The sequence below is a fragment of the Montipora foliosa genome, unplaced genomic scaffold (genome assembly GCF_036669935.1).
Source record: "Montipora foliosa isolate CH-2021 unplaced genomic scaffold, ASM3666993v2 scaffold_442, whole genome shotgun sequence".
In the NCBI taxonomy this organism is placed as follows: Eukaryota; Metazoa; Cnidaria; class Anthozoa; order Scleractinia; family Acroporidae; genus Montipora; species Montipora foliosa.
The window spans coordinates 15,406-32,462 of NW_027179748.1; the positions used below are offsets into that span (position 1 = coordinate 15,406).

At 39.6% G+C, this 17,057-nt stretch overlaps 1 long non-coding RNA gene and 1 pseudogene across 2 annotated transcripts; one reads left to right on the top strand and one right to left on the bottom strand.

The window, feature by feature from the left end:
- The first annotated feature begins 5,922 nt into the window (after positions 1-5,922).
- Positions 5,923-9,934, top strand: LOC137989162 (uncharacterized; annotated as a pseudogene).
- Positions 9,935-11,096: 1,162 nt separating this feature from the next.
- On the bottom strand, positions 11,097-13,085 carry LOC137989163 (uncharacterized). Of its 2 annotated transcripts, XR_011120867.1 has the most exons (4): positions 12,809-13,085; positions 12,607-12,726; positions 12,337-12,500; positions 11,097-11,913 (listed from the first exon to the last, which is right to left on the bottom strand). It is a non-coding gene; the product is annotated as an uncharacterized lncRNA (long non-coding RNA). The 2 variants fall into 2 exon arrangements; XR_011120866.1 differs by having other exon boundaries at positions 12,607-13,085.
- Positions 13,086-17,057: the final 3,972 nt, after the last annotated feature.

A 17,057-nucleotide genomic window follows, 5' to 3' on the forward strand; every position in this document is an offset into this window, starting at 1 on the left:
CGGGGAACACTCTTTGAGGTGTTGGACTCTACATTCGTAGTATTTGGAGCGACGCCTCTTGCGTTCACGGTTGACACGATTTCGCAGGAGCTTAAACTCGGCATGGTCTCCTTGTTAAGGGCTCTCTGACGTTTCTTAATCAGTTTCTTCAAGGTGGAATTGATCCACGGAGGCTCATTTGGATATACAGTTTTAGATTATAAGGGGACAATAATGTCGAGTCCAGTCTGGAGAATCGTTTGGAGCATTGATAGTTTTCTTTCACAGCTTGCTTCAACTGAAATTTTAGCTGCAACATCAACCTGTTCTAGTTATAACTGCATTGCATGACGATTACTCGACCGTAGGTCCCTTGAGATCACTGTTTGTTTTAATCGGGATGTTGAAACTAGCTGCTTTGGCTGCACTTCGACGGAGCTGTGATTGGAGAGCTTGAGTGCAGAGCGCTTAATAGGAGGAGCATAATAGTCCTCCAAGTTAGTAAGGACCTTATCAAGAGTGTTCTGTCCACACGTGGAGAACTGCACAATCTGCTTTAGGTTAAAATTGGATTTGAGTCTTGTGTCGTTAAGTTTGTTCAAATCGCACAAAAGCACAAAAATTCCACAGTTCAGGTATCGCGATTCAAGATCTCCCAAACACTTCGAAAGGTAATCCAGCATCGTGGAATTTACTGCATTTGGCGGATGGTAGACAACTCCAATAACAATGTTTGACACGCCTCCAGGGAGTCGAGTTGGCCGGAGTTTGACCCATAACAACTCTAGTACGTCACTTTCGTCTTCGAGATCTTTCAGAACACTACCGGTATACAGAATTGAATCCTTGACGTACAAACACACCCCGCCATGGATAGACACTCGGCTGTCTCGTCAGATAACATTATAGCCATTAATCGCAACCACAGAGTCTGGAATGTGCTGTTGTAGCCAGGTTTCGGTTATGCAAACTAAGTCGTAATTTGCATTTTGGACGACATGACTTAATTCATCCACCTTCAGAGAAAGCGACATAATGTTGGACAGAAGCAGCGATGGGACAAACTGTTTGCTTTGTCCTTCTGTTGCCTGGGGTCTGCACAGGTTGGTAGCAATGAAGACGCAGTTTGCTGGGTTGTGACCAGGGAAATCAGTTTGTGTTTTGACATGGTTGACTTGTCTTGCTTGAACTTGTGAAACTCTGCGTAATTTCTTTCGCTCTTAAAAGGTGGCCAGTGGTTTCTTCCGCAAGCACTTAGAAGTGATCTGAAGTGGGTAAAAGCCATTCTATGTTGTCCAACTACTAAAAATCTTAAAAATAAGACAGCAAGGCACATACAATAGGCTAGCGATGTATTTCCTTCTACCACTTCTGCTCAATTTTTGGGCTAATTTCAGATACTACAAGAGTATCTGGCACTTCGTTCCATGGTCAGTTCGTTCCAAGTTACAGTCAGATCCTTTCATGAAATGTCCAGATAGTTTTAGTTTGACCCCTAAATTTGCAATAACAATTTTAGACAGCTTACACCAAGTACTGGACCGCTCCCTCAAAAACGTGTGTGCTCGATCCTTGACATGGACAGGGAAACCGAAATCCCTGCCGAAATTACTCAGAATTCAGGCCGGATCCAAGGTTCATGTTCTGTGAGAATGTTTCTCATGTAATTTGTAAAATTTGGGGTAGACGGCGAATTTCGCCAGCTACTGGCTCTTATTGAAAACCCTGCAAACTAGCAATGTCGATTTGCAACTGCTTTCTGTATAAGACCAAGTAGGCTTATTCAAGTAAATTCGATGAAAGTTGACTATTTTGAGGAACGATCTGACTTGCAGGGAACTGACCATGGAATGCCGAACCGGAATTAAACCGACATCAGCTTAGACACCTTTCTAAAACCAATACTGAGGAAACTACCTCACTTTTAGAGGGTTTCATGTATAGAATTTTCCAAGAATTTACCAGCTCCAATAGGCACATAAACGATGAATTGCATAGTTACATGCTTACTCCATCGCTGCTTCTGATCACGTCGAACAAATATCCATTGATCCTTTGAAACTCCAATGGAAATTCCATAAAACCAAAAAATGTTCAAAGAAAAGTTTGCAACCGATTTATATGATTTTTCTCCTTGTTTGACGTGAAGTGAGCGCTTCCCATCTTTTCCATCGCGCACTGACAAAGACTTCACTGGCGAATTCTTCAACATGCTGTGTGGCTCGAGAAAGTAAATAAGTCAAGTAACAGCAAGACACTCCTGGATAAGGGGCAGCGCCTTATGTAAGGAACACACCGTAAACAACGAAATTTGCGTCTGTTTTTCTTTTTGTTTGACAGAACTTCGTTGGGTTCATTAGGATGTTACAATTGACGCTCTGTTACCTTTTGGTGGTTGATTACCATATTCATTGTTTGTGAATTCTCATCCATTGTTTAGGAAACCTTTGGGCTTCTTTTTTGTGAAGTAAAGGACTAGAAAAAAAGTATCTGGGAGCAGGATAAACTAATAAACAAGGTTCATACACTTTTTCAGGGACCTTTTTTAATGACAATTTTACCTCAAAACCAAGAAAAACGTTTGTGTTAACATCTATGTTTTGGTTTACAGATAATGCAGAACATTACTAGTTTTTTACAGTGACCCTTAAAGTTGTTTTAGCTTGTTTTCAATTTCATCTTCCAGCAACATAATCTGTTTGCAGTTCTTCTCATTCCATTAGACTTTGCAATTAATGTTAACCGCCTTGTTGATTCAGCTTTGTCAGCATAACTGTCAGCAGAGCAGAATGGTTCAGTGTCTCAAAGTCAATCTCCAATCTTCAGTGTCTCAAAGTCAGTCTTCCAATCTGTAAGAAATTCTTCATATAATTTTCTGTTACACGTCTTTTAAACATTGAGCTCTTTCTTGGAAATGACACCATATACATCTTTTTATTACCATTGTCACCAGAACTATATTTACCTTTTTCATTGTCTTTGTCACTGCGCAAAAAAGATAAGAAAGGAAATGTGGGTGAAGTGCATCATAGTTAGTACAGACAGGTGACATGTCACAAGCAAACTGTCTGGAAGACCTACAGGCAGTTTCGGTTGCTAAGGTACACAAGTTTATGCTATCAAAGAGGCATGGATCCAAGTGGCAAAAATCCTGCCGAATAAGCAAGGTGGCTTGTGTCAACCAGTTCAGAGCAGATGCCAAGGAAGCCATAAGGCTTTTTACTGGCTATGGAGGACAACAAATTTAACCACTGGAAGGAGCACACTGTCAAACAATAAACCTTCCCTAAGGCCAGACAGCGAACAACATGTTGAAAAAAAAATCAAGCGAAAATTACCGGAAATTGCTGCTCTCTGAAGGCAGAAAATGCTATTTAAGACACCTCACATTTCATGTCTTTTGGGGAGCATGCCCCCGGACCACCCCCCCCCCCCTCCCCACCCTAGAAGCAAGGGCCATTGGCCCAACAAAAAATCTAACCTTTCTACAGCACTGTGAATTGGCACCGAAACAGAGCAACCTAAGAACGTCGCGTCGCTCATTATGATTAGGTGGACTCTCCAGTGTTATGGCAAGATAAGTAACATGATATGTTTGCACGGGAGCTGGCAAAACTAGAATGAGCGGAGTAACACGCATACGTAAAGGAAACGCAAAGATTCGTTAGTGCTTTTCTCCTAACCATTTCAAGAGGAAATGGAAGATCGCTGAAATGCAACAATGAGTGGGATGATCGGTGAAACGGGTAGAGGTGAGGAGTCATGAAGGGGTGTCGTTATCAACTGGAGATTATAATATTGTGAGAACATGTACTGAGCAATAGAACAAGACAGAAGGCAAGAGGGACTTATGGAAGGCTTCTTGTAGAAGGCTTCTTGTGGAGGTCCACAAGGAGCAAAGATGACTTAAGTCAAATTATGTCAGCAAAAGATGCTAGACAACATTCCTGCAGAAGGTGGGCCCTTAAAAAATTAATGCCAAGGATCCATTTCCAGAGGGAAAAAAACAGGCACAATCGACATAATTTTGTAGTAACTGACGGGTGACACCAGACAAACAGAGAAAGAGAATGGTGACTTTTTAGAAATTCATTTGCAACAGGATATTTAGAGAACAATAGTGCCATATGGGGACACGTCAATCATTGGATTAGGTTAAAAAGAGTGGCCCCATTAGAACATCATCTCAATTTGGAATTCCAGGTTGTGTGAGTTGCCATTTGGCATCCAAGAAATTATATGCAACACTATCGAAACTCTGCCTAATGGGAATAAAAACATTCAAAGCTTTAGTAACAAGGAGCGGGCGCGGCTCAGTCGGTTGATGCAAGGTCTTTTAAGCCAGGGGTCCCTAGTTCGCTGATCCTCTGTGACTTCAACGTCTATTTCAACTTTTCTCGCATTTGTGTAATTGTACCAGAGAGAGAGGAAGAAAGGGCGCATTGTCCTAATTTGCCGTTTTGTAAACGAGTGATGCCATTGTCTTTCCAATTGACCAATTTTGCGTTATTTTTAGTGTCGAAGTTCATAACAAACACATGCAGCTAAACAGGATAGTTACAAACAAGCGATGCCATTGTATTTCCAATCGACCAATTTTACATTATTTTTGGAGTAGATGTTCATTAGCAACACATGCAGGTAATAAGAATAGTTATATACAAAACTTGGAAAGGCACTTGGAACAAGAAGAAAAATATGGCAATTCTTCATCAACAACTTCAAAAAATAGCTCAGAAGCAAATCCTGTCATGACTTTGTGCAACGGAGAAAACGGACGGATAAAAAAGGGTATCATCTCAGTTAAAGTAAGCCATTAGCTGACAAGTTAACAAGTTACAGTCCCATATCATGCTTGTCACGCGAACAAAGATGGTTTCACAAACAAAGATGGCCAGTCTTCCATTAAAAATTATGCAAAACTGAGCAAACATATGTCAAATTAAGGAAGTGAAAAACATCAAAATAAAGCGACTTACCTGCAAATTACGAATAGAAAGAAGGCGAAAAAAAACAAGCTTTAAGGTATTCCTGGAGGCTAAATTAACCGAATTTGGGCTATGTTTGGCGGTGTATGTCAACAGAATAAAAAACAGTAGCTAGGCCACTTTACGGCCAGTTATTAGTCAATCCTCAGAGTTTCGAAAAAAAATTTCCGGGGGGAGTCAACTGCTCAGGAATGCATGGAATTCAGGAAAATATGGGGCGTGGTCAGGTCCCCTCAAACTCACCTTAAAGCTCAAAACGGAAACGGGATTTATTATTTCACGACAACATTAGGTATGCAAAAAATATAAGCAAAAACGAAAGTTTTCACCGCGGTGCGCATTCAAATGTTATATTGTTACATCTTTATGAACAAAATTATGATTGTTTACCTTGACGAATTTTGAGAATCCTTAACTCGGGAAATATTTTGCTCCAGAGTGCGCACTGCGGTGTAAATTTCCGGTCTTTTATTTACTTTTGCCCTGCCAAGTTTGAAACCCCAACGATTTATCGTTAAGAGGCAAGATTGAAAAACATAGTTCCCTATCATGGTGTATTTGGCTGTTGTAGTTGTAAATCGGCCATAAATTGCGGAAAATTTCTCATTTCCCGTTGTTTCGAGCGTATTTTGATGGCATCCATGTTTGCTGTGTCCACAGTAAGTATTTGCAGCGGTGAAACATAAAATACTCCCCCATATACGGTAAAGTTGACCTTTTTTGTTTATCTATTTTTCCCGCGAAACCAATGAGAGGGTGGCATAACGTCTTCACCTAGCAACGACACCTTGCTGGCCATAATCTCTGCATGTTGACAGCTAGACACCATTCGATATCCTTTGTTTGACAACGCGTTCGGTAGACGATTTTGAAAGAAAATATCGCACGGATTTATATCATATAGAAATTTATTTATCCAAAAAGAGTCATATGTAGAGAGAGTTTCATTTATCAAAGAAATAATTATACCCATTGATGGCTAGTGGCGATCAGACAGACTGGTCAAGAAGTCATCACGAAGTTCGCGGCTCGGGAAGCGCTTCAAGAATTCGCCTGAACACTGGACTACTTGAAGAAGCTGGGTGGAAAATCTTGTCTCGCGAATCTGGAAATCGAGTACACTTAACGTACGTGGATCCAGAGGGTTAGAAATTCAAGAGCTCGAAAGACGTAGAACGCAAACTAGAGGCTAATGGAATACTCGATCAATTTGTGAAGGAGAATACGGGTAGCTCAGAAGTCGCCATAGAAGCGTCGTCCACAAGCAAAGATTGCAGGGAAGATTCCGATGAAGATTACCAACCACCATTGAAAAAAACAACTACCGAAGGTCATGTCAAATCTGGGTAAGTATTTTCTCTGGTTGCTTGTAGTAATGTTCCGTTTTCCTTTTCTACAATTCCACAATTTGAAGTGATACATTTGTACTTCAGTATGCTTTCACATTGTCAAAAATGAATACGCTTCCCTTTGCCGTCTTTTTAACATTTCATGATTCACATTTTATTTTGTCAAATTGTGAACTGTTTCTACACATGGAAAGAACGCTTTTTTTTTTTAATCGGCAGTTTGATCATTCCAGAGGGATTGTTTGTGGGCACAACCTCCTCCATATTACAGCTTGTCAGAGATTTCAACAACGTTTTCTCTTGCCCTTTATACAATGGGAGGTGTAAAGGTGCGTATGAATTAGAAATTTATACCCGTGTCTTCAAGTAAGTAGTGCAAATAAAAATTTCGTTGAGCTTGATTCAAGAGATGTCTGTGTTTGTATGACCTTCATATCATCAGAAAAACGATCGAGTGTGTAATTTTAGGATTTCAGTGTGAAAGGTTTTTACATATAATCATACTCGTGTTTATCACTCATATGATTACAAAAAAATACAGACCAAATTGGACTCCACTCAGTCCTATTACCATTATAAATCGTAGCACTCACCTCTTGTTGTGTGATTCAAGCTTACCATGTCATTCAAATTGCTGAACCGCTTTTTGTTTTCTTTTTTCAATGACATCCTGACTGATATGAAAAATGTACACTCTGGACTGAAAACTATTTTTGACTGTAAATTTTTGTTTTTTTTTTGTCATAGGCAAGCTTGTTCTGACTGCATGTGAAAAGAAGGGATTTGGAGGGGCTATGATGTTTATCTTCAAGTGTTGTGGGTGCTGGACCACAGAGATAGACTACAAGAGCAGCCAACTTGCCCAGAATTCACGGAGACAAATAGTATCCTTGGCCCTCTCTTTGGCATTTTTCATAAGTGGGCATGGGTATGCTAGTTATAGGAAAACCCTTGGGAGAGGTTTGGGTTTGGGTGTTACCTCAGAAAAACCCTTCTTGGAAGTGATTGACCTTGCCCTTCCTCATATTAAAGACATGCTTGATGAGATGTGTGATAATGCCAAACATCAAATGATACAACCCCCATCAGATCAAATCGGTAGCTGGTCCAGAGCAGTAACATGCTGTGATGGTTGCTGGCTAATACGGGGGCATTTTAGTCAAAATTGCACCTTTGTGATAAAAAACTATATCACAGGTGCCCTTGTGTATTATGGGCACCTGTCAATGCGAGGTGCAGACAGGATTTGCGATGAAGATTTATGGCAAGGTACTGCTAAGTCAGCGGAGGGCCATCTTAGCCAGAAGCTTTGAGCTCAGGCAAAAGAAGAAGGCCTAAATGTTGCAATCAATTGGCAGGATGCCGACTCTTCGTCTGCCAAAGGGTTTCGGTATTCATTCTCTAATGAACAGGAGTCTAGAGTTATGTTATGTGGGGGGCATGTAGGTAGAGCACATGGGAAAAAATTAGAAGATTTAAAGGGAATGTCAACATTTACCCCAGCATTTATTGCCTTGCACAAATCAGCATTTCCTTCTATAGAATCATTGAAATGCTGCTGTGCTGGCAAAAAGCATACTTTTGTTGCAACAAGGAACAAACCTGTATGTGGTTGTATAGGGCCCGGATTTATTCAAAATGCCAAGCGGAATCACTACTGTGCACTAGTTCAGGCTGGTAATAGTCCTGAAAAGTACAGAGAGACCATGCTGACACTTGGCAAATACCACAGCAAGGACATTCATGAATGGGAGGGAGGGTCTTGTTCTTTTCATCCCCTGACAAAGTGCTCTTGTAAGAATTGTGATTGTGATGAAAATGGGTTTTTTCCCAGATATGAAATGCCAAGGACAGCCATATCACTCTACTCACCCCCTGAAATGTGAGTTTCATGGGCTTGCCTATGAGATAGAGTGTGCTGAAAGGGCAAAAAATGCAAAGAGTGTGATTGACCCAGAATTAGGGAAAGGGCACTCAAACATTCCAGAGGCCACCTTTAGTGTTTTGGCAAAATTCAGGGCCAAGGATACAAATCTACACCAAAAACATTACCAGGCCTCTACCAATCTGGGCCTTATTCAGGCAAACATGACATGGCTGTTTAAAGAAAAAGGGGCACAATACCACTGGATCATTGAGCTGTATTCTCGGATGGGCCTTCCAGTACTCAGTGGAATTCAGGAGATTGTATGTAAACAAAATCTTGTCGATTTCATAACAAGAAGGTGTTGCTTTGTAATGATCAGGTGGGGATGATTTGGGATATGAAGTTCTGTTTGGATATTATAATGATTATATCAACTGTTAAAAAAATATTCCAATATAGTGAGGAGAACAGAAAAGGAATAGACAAACTTCAGCACCTGTGTTCAGTGTTCTATATTATATGCATGTGGACATGTGATTTGAGTGCATACTTATAATTTCATTGAATATTATGTTCAATGTATTCTTCTTTTCACAAGTGCCAACATGACAACAGAGAGAGAATGAAACGGTTGGAATACTACAAGACGGATGCGGGGAAAAAGAAAAGAGTCAAGAGAAAAGTAAACCGAGCCGAGGAGCAAGAATTGAGGTATAACTAATCAGTGCAGTGGTCATCAACTACAAACAGGGTCACCAAATTATTTTTTACAACTCTTTTCAGGTCTTCATTGAACAAACTGAATCAAAATGTAATTACTGCCCATCTAGATAGCCTTTTGGTATTGGTGGGATAGTGTAACCCTTTTTATTTGTAATGATAAGATTGTTACATATCTCACAAATGGGTGGGAAACGAAATGCTACCAATGTTTCTGTGTTTCTGTGTTTTTGGCTTTTTTGTTTTGTTTGTCTTTTGAGTTGCCTACGGTTTACGGTTCCTAGGTCTGCGGTACTAGGAAATCCACTACTTACTGAAGGGGAAGTATAACAGTGCTTGCAAACATAGTCTTACGTCTCTTTCTTGTCTTGTAGAAAGAAATATGTCAAGAATTGCCAAATTAGGCACACATATGGAAAGGAAGAGCAGACTGATCTTTTAGAAGAAGAAGCAGTCCTCCTTGCACAGAATGCTGTTGATGAGGGACTGGTCAGTGGCACTGAAATAACATCAGTTCCTGTTCCTGATGCTCCTGAAAGTGCTGTAGTGACTCTTGGGGGAAAGAATTGCAAATGGTGTGGGAGTACCACACACAGTCGCAAAACGCACAAAGACTGCTCCCATAATCCTAGAAATGCTCCCACAATATAAAATATTCTTTTTTTGTAAACTGTAGTATTCAATTTTGGTTGCTATAAAGGTACAGTTGAACCTCAGTTATCCAGACCAATTCTTCTGATCCCATTATTTTTGTGAAATATTAATAAGGCATAATGAAGATTCCTTAAAGGCTATTCTTTCGAATTCATTTTAATTTAGGCACTGAAAATGTGAGTTATGACTGGCTGAGACTTGTTTTGTTTCCAAGTGAAACATTGGTGTCCTAATTAATTTGTGTTTACCTCATCAATAGTCACATTTTCAAATTTCTGGACTATTCACTACAGTCCCATTGACTCTGGATAATCAAGGTTTGACTGTATATCAGGCGGTGTGCGCAATGAGATCGCGTTGCATTTTGGTATTGGTATTTTCCAAGATGGCAGCGGGAGAGCTGTGATGCAGTGAGTTTTTGCATCAGTTTCCTTTGCCATTTAGCCCGTTCATTGTATATTTTCTTATTGAAATAACTAGGTAAACACTCGTTCTTTGGTATGCAATGGGTTTTGGCTAAAATCGGTAAACATTGATTGTTTTTTTTACACAGCAGCGTAACCTTGCTAATTTACGGTGTAATATGAGACCATTTTTGTAGGCCCTAGAAGTCGCTATTTCTGTTAGTTTAAACATTAAAAATGGTCAAAATGGCTCCTTTTATCTTTCTTCTACAGCTAGAGATAAACGCTCTCAAACGCTCTCAAAAGCTTCGCCAGATATAGCCGTTTTTGCTGAGTGGATTTATAAGCAAATATGGCCTCTAAAAGGCCTATTGTTGTAGGTGGCAACACGCCAGGCAAGCCTGCAAGTAAACGTTCATCGACGGAAGGAACGTCGAGAAAAAGTTTATTCCAAGAAGGAAATGAACCAAAAAAGTCATTGGGGAAACGAGAGTGGAATGATTGTGGCAAATAGAGCTGCCATGCCACAGAGAGGACAGATGACAGCCAGAGCTCAATTTCATAGGGCACCAGTACAGTTGCCTCCTCCTCAGATGCAAGAGGAACACTGAAAATTTTATCAACCTTGTTATAGTAGTAATAGCAGAACTTTTTAATCCATGTAGATAAATTATTTTTATTCTATGTCATGTTGTTGACTACACAGTCATGTTTAATTTAAATTCTGCACCATTTTCAACCAATTTAGATACTATGATCAAGAAAGCTTTCAGGCCATAATTATTATTGACAGTTTGAGGCCATAGTAAACCAATGTAATGGAGCCATGCAGGCCACTTTTAAGGTCGTCATAAACAAGTAGTCACCATGAAAACTAACCATTCTCTTAACAAGAATCCAGCTGTTCTTGCAACTGGTTTGAATTACTGTAAAATTCTGATACTAAGCACTGGGTGTATATTTCGTTCCAATAATGATATTGGTGTTTTATTATTAGAGGGAAGTTTGCGTTTCGAAATTGGCAATGAAAACTCGTGAAATCAGCCATAAACAATTCACACTAACAATTCCTGGGCTTATAATCAGGAGGGGAGAGACGGGGGGGGGGGGGGGGGGGGTAGTAGCAGAAGTAGTAGCAGAATTTTACGGGTTCTTTTCTGAAGCTTTGCTTTGTGCACTAACTAGTTACAGGTATGTTCTTTTACTGTGCAACTAGCTCTGATTACTTGCTTCTCTCACTGGCCTCTCCTGGTAATATCTATCGTTAAATAGAAACCAATCAGAAGGAAAGTTGTACAGAAACGAATTTTTTTTTACGGCTACCAGAAGTGATGGATCCTTGAGCAATGGATGTAAATATCGAGTTAGTTCACAGGCTATGTAGCCTACTTTTTCATAATCTGATGATGACATTAAATATACAGCAATGGCAGATTTGTCATTTGTATTCTCCGGTTCTGCTTGAAGTTTAGCGTAAACAGGTCTGTTATGTTCATTAAAGTATTCAAAAGCTTTCTGTAAACTGTCTTGCCTTGCTTTGGAATAACATGTTTCCTTAACTTTAAAAGGCAAGCAGTGAGTTGTCACAATGTCATTTGGCTCATCAGAGTAAATGTTATTGTTTGACGTGTCGCTGTCAGAGACAGTTGTTTCAGAAACTGGAGGTGCTGCATGGTCCGCCTTCTGCACAGGGATGAGGGTCCACAAGACAGTATAAGGTTTGCCTCCCACTTGCATCTGACAGTGAGAGTTGCACTTGTATGCCCCTTGCTGAATGTCACCAGCTGCACCTTTTTGAACAACACCATCGAGGAGATCTGAGCCTTTTTTAAAGCAGACCTTGACAAATTCTATTTCCATCACTGGAAAACAAGGAATTCTCCAGGAAAATGAAAAAAACCGATCAATCTGGATGATTTCACATGTCATCGCTTGACACCAGTTTCCATCACCTAAAAGGAAATTAATTGGTCATTAGGAATACACTACTTTTCTTTATGAAAACACTGAGGCCAAGATTGGACCAAAAATTCTAAAACATGTACTGTATGAAATAAGAACATACTTGCACTCAACCAAATTTAAGAACATTCCCATTAAAAAAGTGTAATCGACTGGGATAAATACGTTCTACAACCAGGATCCATTTGAAGAGTATGAAATAATTAGAAGAAAAAAACTTTTCTTTGTTGAAAAAAGCTTGTTTCATTGGTTTTTTCTTTCACTGATGACAATAGATTGTAGCTTTTACTACTTTTAGGAATGAATAACTAACACGCCTGAAAGGGCCACATGTTTCCAGTGAAGTATAGTGTTCACATGGTTGTCCCATTTACAATATCAGAAATTTGCTAAAGACTAGGGATGAAACATACCATGAAATTCTGAAGCGGACTCTGCAGAGCCTCTTTCCTGGCCATGTACATCTTCATCATCATCAGTGGTTGTAAATGTCTACAATGCTTGACTGCGCAGTTTCGTAGCATCTTCCACCAAGATGTTTCGGTCCTCTGCTTTACTTTCCAGATTCTCTCTGTCTCTGTTTACGAGAGAAGTGAGGTAAATTTCTAGCTTAGTATAGTTACGGTTAGCTTGTCAAAAGCTGTAAGGAATTACTACAAATTTATATCGAATGTTTTTCTCACCGTTGCCTTCTTTCATCTTCACTTGCCTTAGCCGGCAAAGGTAAGCAATCGAAAACAACAAATGGTGTTATTCCATTTCCTTTGACTAAACGTAAGTGTGCTCGAAAAATATCTCCGCACCTAAGTGGACAATAAGAACATACAAGCCCTATGATGGAAACATAAAGGCCAGAAAAGCCATGAATCGTCAGTGAAATCTCACCTTTCTCGATTTCCATTGAGACATTGACACATATAAAGCCTTATGCAGCCAACAGGGGGCATCGATAGCTGCTGTTTTACCAAAAAAGTCACGGAACTGAACTTGCGTGACGTACTTTTTTAGAAACTGCCACAGATTTTTAATCCCCATTACGCATTCACGTTCACGTCCACTTCGCTTACCCTCGCACAGGAGATGTTCACTCGACCGCGTCTTGCATACAAATGAAGCGATTTTGAATTTTTCCCATGACGCAAAGCAATCCCAGTGCGGACACCGCCTGACTGTATATGTATTTGGTTATGTGGGCCGTTCCTTGCCTTGGGTACCAGGCCTATCACAATCCCAAAATGTAAAGGTCACAAAAAAATCTATTGTTGGTGAAAAACACGGTTTTGTTTATGTTTTATGTCAGAGGGAGCCACAAGTATTACAAATAGACAAGAATACCAAATTACTATTACCTAGTATGTAGAGATTGTGTCACTAAGATGAACTAATTCCAAAAAATTACCTTGTATGCAAAGCATGGGGTGACCTCTTCCAAGTTTTACTATTCTTACATTACAACTGACAGTATTCATAGTGTCAAAGAAGGAATGCAAGAAAGATTTTTTGGAGCGCAAAACTCTGAACCTATGAAACTCAGGGTGCCCAGCATAGTAATTTTGTGCATACCTTGCCATCCATAGGCAAAAGTAAGTCTTCAGGGGCCACTGGGCACTGCGAGAGCACAACCCTGAGAACTGTACTCTTTGCTAAACATGGTGTTGATATTTGGGTCTGGTGCCTTAGTTGAATGCATACATATGTGATCAAGACAATGATACAATTGAATCTTTTCATATCTTTTATTGTCATATTGAATGTGCTGTAAATGAATGTACATGTGGCAAAATTGGTATCTCATCAGTGTAAATAATATTTTTCAAAAAATTTCAATGTTTTCATTATTCATAACTTCAGTTCTTTATAATTATAGGAAACATTCAGTGTGTAAAAATTATTTTTAAAAAAACAAATGACAACAGTGCAGATTGTAGATTTTCACCGCATAGCTGGCCATTTTGCCCTGTGGAGGTCTTCTAGAGTCACGTGGTAAACCTAAAAAAAATTAAAACATGATCAATGAGTGAGTGTCAAACATGCTGCTCTCATTTTCTCACTAATATAATTGTAACCTCCACTGATTTTTATGTAATGTTCTACATTCATTAATATATTATATGAATATCGATACTTGCTTTGTTTCAAGTTTCATCCACTTTACCTACTGGCTAGAAAATGAGCACTCTCAGTGAACATTATTATCTTGAGGTAGACCTCACTCCCTCCATCCTTATGAAATTGTAGCGTTCCTTTAGCGGATCTCTGTTCAACACAAACATAAGAAAAAGGGGACAAGAAAACGTGTTCATTTGGATTGGAAAAATGAATAAAAACATGTTACCGCAGCGTTTTCCGGGTCCTGATAGTCCCTCAGGTTTTCCTGGATTATGGCCCGGACAACATCTTTGATGCATTCCGGGTACACGTACGTGGGGAAAGTCGTTCCCCGAAATTGCCCTGCGCCGATTTTGTTCCCAAACTGAGAAAATAAAAAGATCGTCACTGAGTGTAATGATCGAGAACAATAGTCTACAATTATGTCCATTTTATAATACGACTAGAATGTATACGGACAAAAAACTGGCCTCATATGCGTTGTGATGCGGGTGTGAGATAAATACGACGGCGGTGTCAATTCGAAGATCGTCAGTTTTGAGATGGAGTCACATTGCTTATTCTTGGGAACTCAAGATATTGCCGGGAGTATTGAAAAAATCCTAGGACACACTGCACGTAGCACTTTACTCACTGCGCACAAGGAATTCAATTTTCAGGACGTGCTTGATGACTTTGTGACGATGTCAGTGAGTAGCTATGAGTTCAATGCGAGATCGAAGGTCATAAGGACATGGTTAGGCAAACAATGAAGGTAAGCTTCATTAGTTTCCCTTCAAAAAAATGACATAATATCACACATAGAGTCAGAGACTTACCCAAAGTATGCCAAACAAGCGCCTATAACAGCGCCTTCTGGCTTGGTCGGCGCTTTCACCCATTTTGTACGAAAAACGTGCTAGAAGGTGCCTTAGTCCTGGAGGCGTAGATCTGAAACTGCAAGCAAAAGGAGGTCGCATCATTGCCAGCTCTTATTCTCAATAAAATGGAAACAAGAACTTAACTCAAAAAGAAATCTTATTTACCCGCGTTCTTGAAAACTGCTATCTAACGCCACCAGTGCATGTTCCCGACTCGCGTCCATGATCAAAGAGGATTCATATTTCATTATCGAATGGTTTTATCAAATGGATCTGTCAACAAGGCATATTCCAGGAAATTCCTTCGGGGACCGCAAACACGTTTGCTCTGGCATCAAATCTCTATTTTGCCGCGAAATCCCTACTTGGAAACGAAACTTCTAAAACTTGTATCTCAGAAACCCGGCGTTTTCCAGCCGTTAAATTTGGCAAGTATGCTACTTTATCAATAATGTTTCACATGTCAAAAAACCGAAGTAATCCGAGAAGATAACTTTATCCTCCAGGAATACCTTAAATGAAACAGAAACAGGACGTACCGAACACGCGCTATTTAACGATGTTCTTGACCTCGTGGCTCTGCAAAACGCTAATGTTACATACTTAAGCCATGGCAACTAACATTTTTCAGAGTTTTATTACATCGCCCTATGACGTTACTTTTCGACGTATTTTGTGCCATAAGCTTGGAATTACTAACTAAGTATTTATTTCTTATATACTTGATAAAATTCCTTAGGGTGGTAATACGTCTAGTGCTAACATCTAATGTGTTCCATAGTTGGTTGACACTTGCATAAGAAGTGTGTAGACCAGAGTTGGTACGAAAAAGGGTCATGAATAAATTTTCATTTGTTGACGCCCTTGTATTTTGTCTATGCTTATCATTAACATAGGAGATACAATCTTTAAAGTACTGAGGGCAACAGCCATTAACAAAGCTTTCTCATTCATATGACATCATCAACAGGTAACCAATCTAGCTTACTGAAAAGGCAATATCAGAAAAACTAGCATCTAAAATTAGCATGGCACAACGTTTTTGAACTCTTAATAATCGAAGTAAATTTTCATTTTTGGTGTTTCCCCACACTGTGCAACAATATTATAAAAACGGCCGAATTAATGCGTTGTATAATAGATTTCTTAGCCGAGGCTTTTGATATATCTTAGCTCTCTTAAGCAAGCAAATTCTAGAATTTAATTTATCAATTAGGAAATTGATATGATTATCCCACTTCAAATGTTTGTCTATCATAACGCCTAAAAGCTTTTCATCCCTGGCTTCTTCAATTGGAGTGCCACAAAGAGATAGATCAAGAGATGGATTACCAGAGTGCAACAGTTTTTGTACACTTCCTATTATCAAATAGTAGTCTTTTTCGTGTTCGGAACTATCTTATTTTAGAGATAGCCATCTACTAGTTCTTTCAAGACTGTCTTGAAGACCAAGCTGAATAAGCAGTAGGTCACTGTTAGTGTCCCATATTTTAGTGTCATCTGCATATATGTCGACATTTGCGTTGGAGATCCCAATTGAAAGGTCGTTGATGTACAGCGAGAATAGTATTGGGCCCAGAATTGACCCTTGCGGAACTCTCCGGGCCAGCACCAGTGCATCAGACAGTGAGCCATTAATGCAGCAGCGTTGTGCTTGATTACTAAGGTATGATTTAAATCATTCTTGAGATGTATTGGTGACATGGTATTTGCTGATTTTGGATAGCAATAAATCATGATATATAAGGTCAAACTCCTCACTTAGATCCAGTAGCACTGAAGCCACAAGCTTTCTAGAGTCCATAGCCTTAAGCCAGTTATCGGTGAGGTTCAAGAGCGCAGTTTCACATGAATGGTGTGAATTGTTTGAAGTGAGGTACCCGAGATACGCTTTTGCCACATTCCTCTCGAGAGGTTTAGAGATAATTGGCAAGATTGAGATTAAGTGGTAATTATTTCTGTTGTGAACTGAGTCCCTCTTACAAACAGAAATCACTTAAGCTTGTTTAAAATTAATTGGAAACGTACCTCTTGCGATACTTGAGTTGTAAATATGGGTAAGAGAGGGAGCAATAACGTTTACTGCCAGCTTTAATGGTTTTATTCCAATACCATCGAGACCAGTTGCTTTGTTACTTGGGTTGCTCTTGAGGTCCTCGATGACT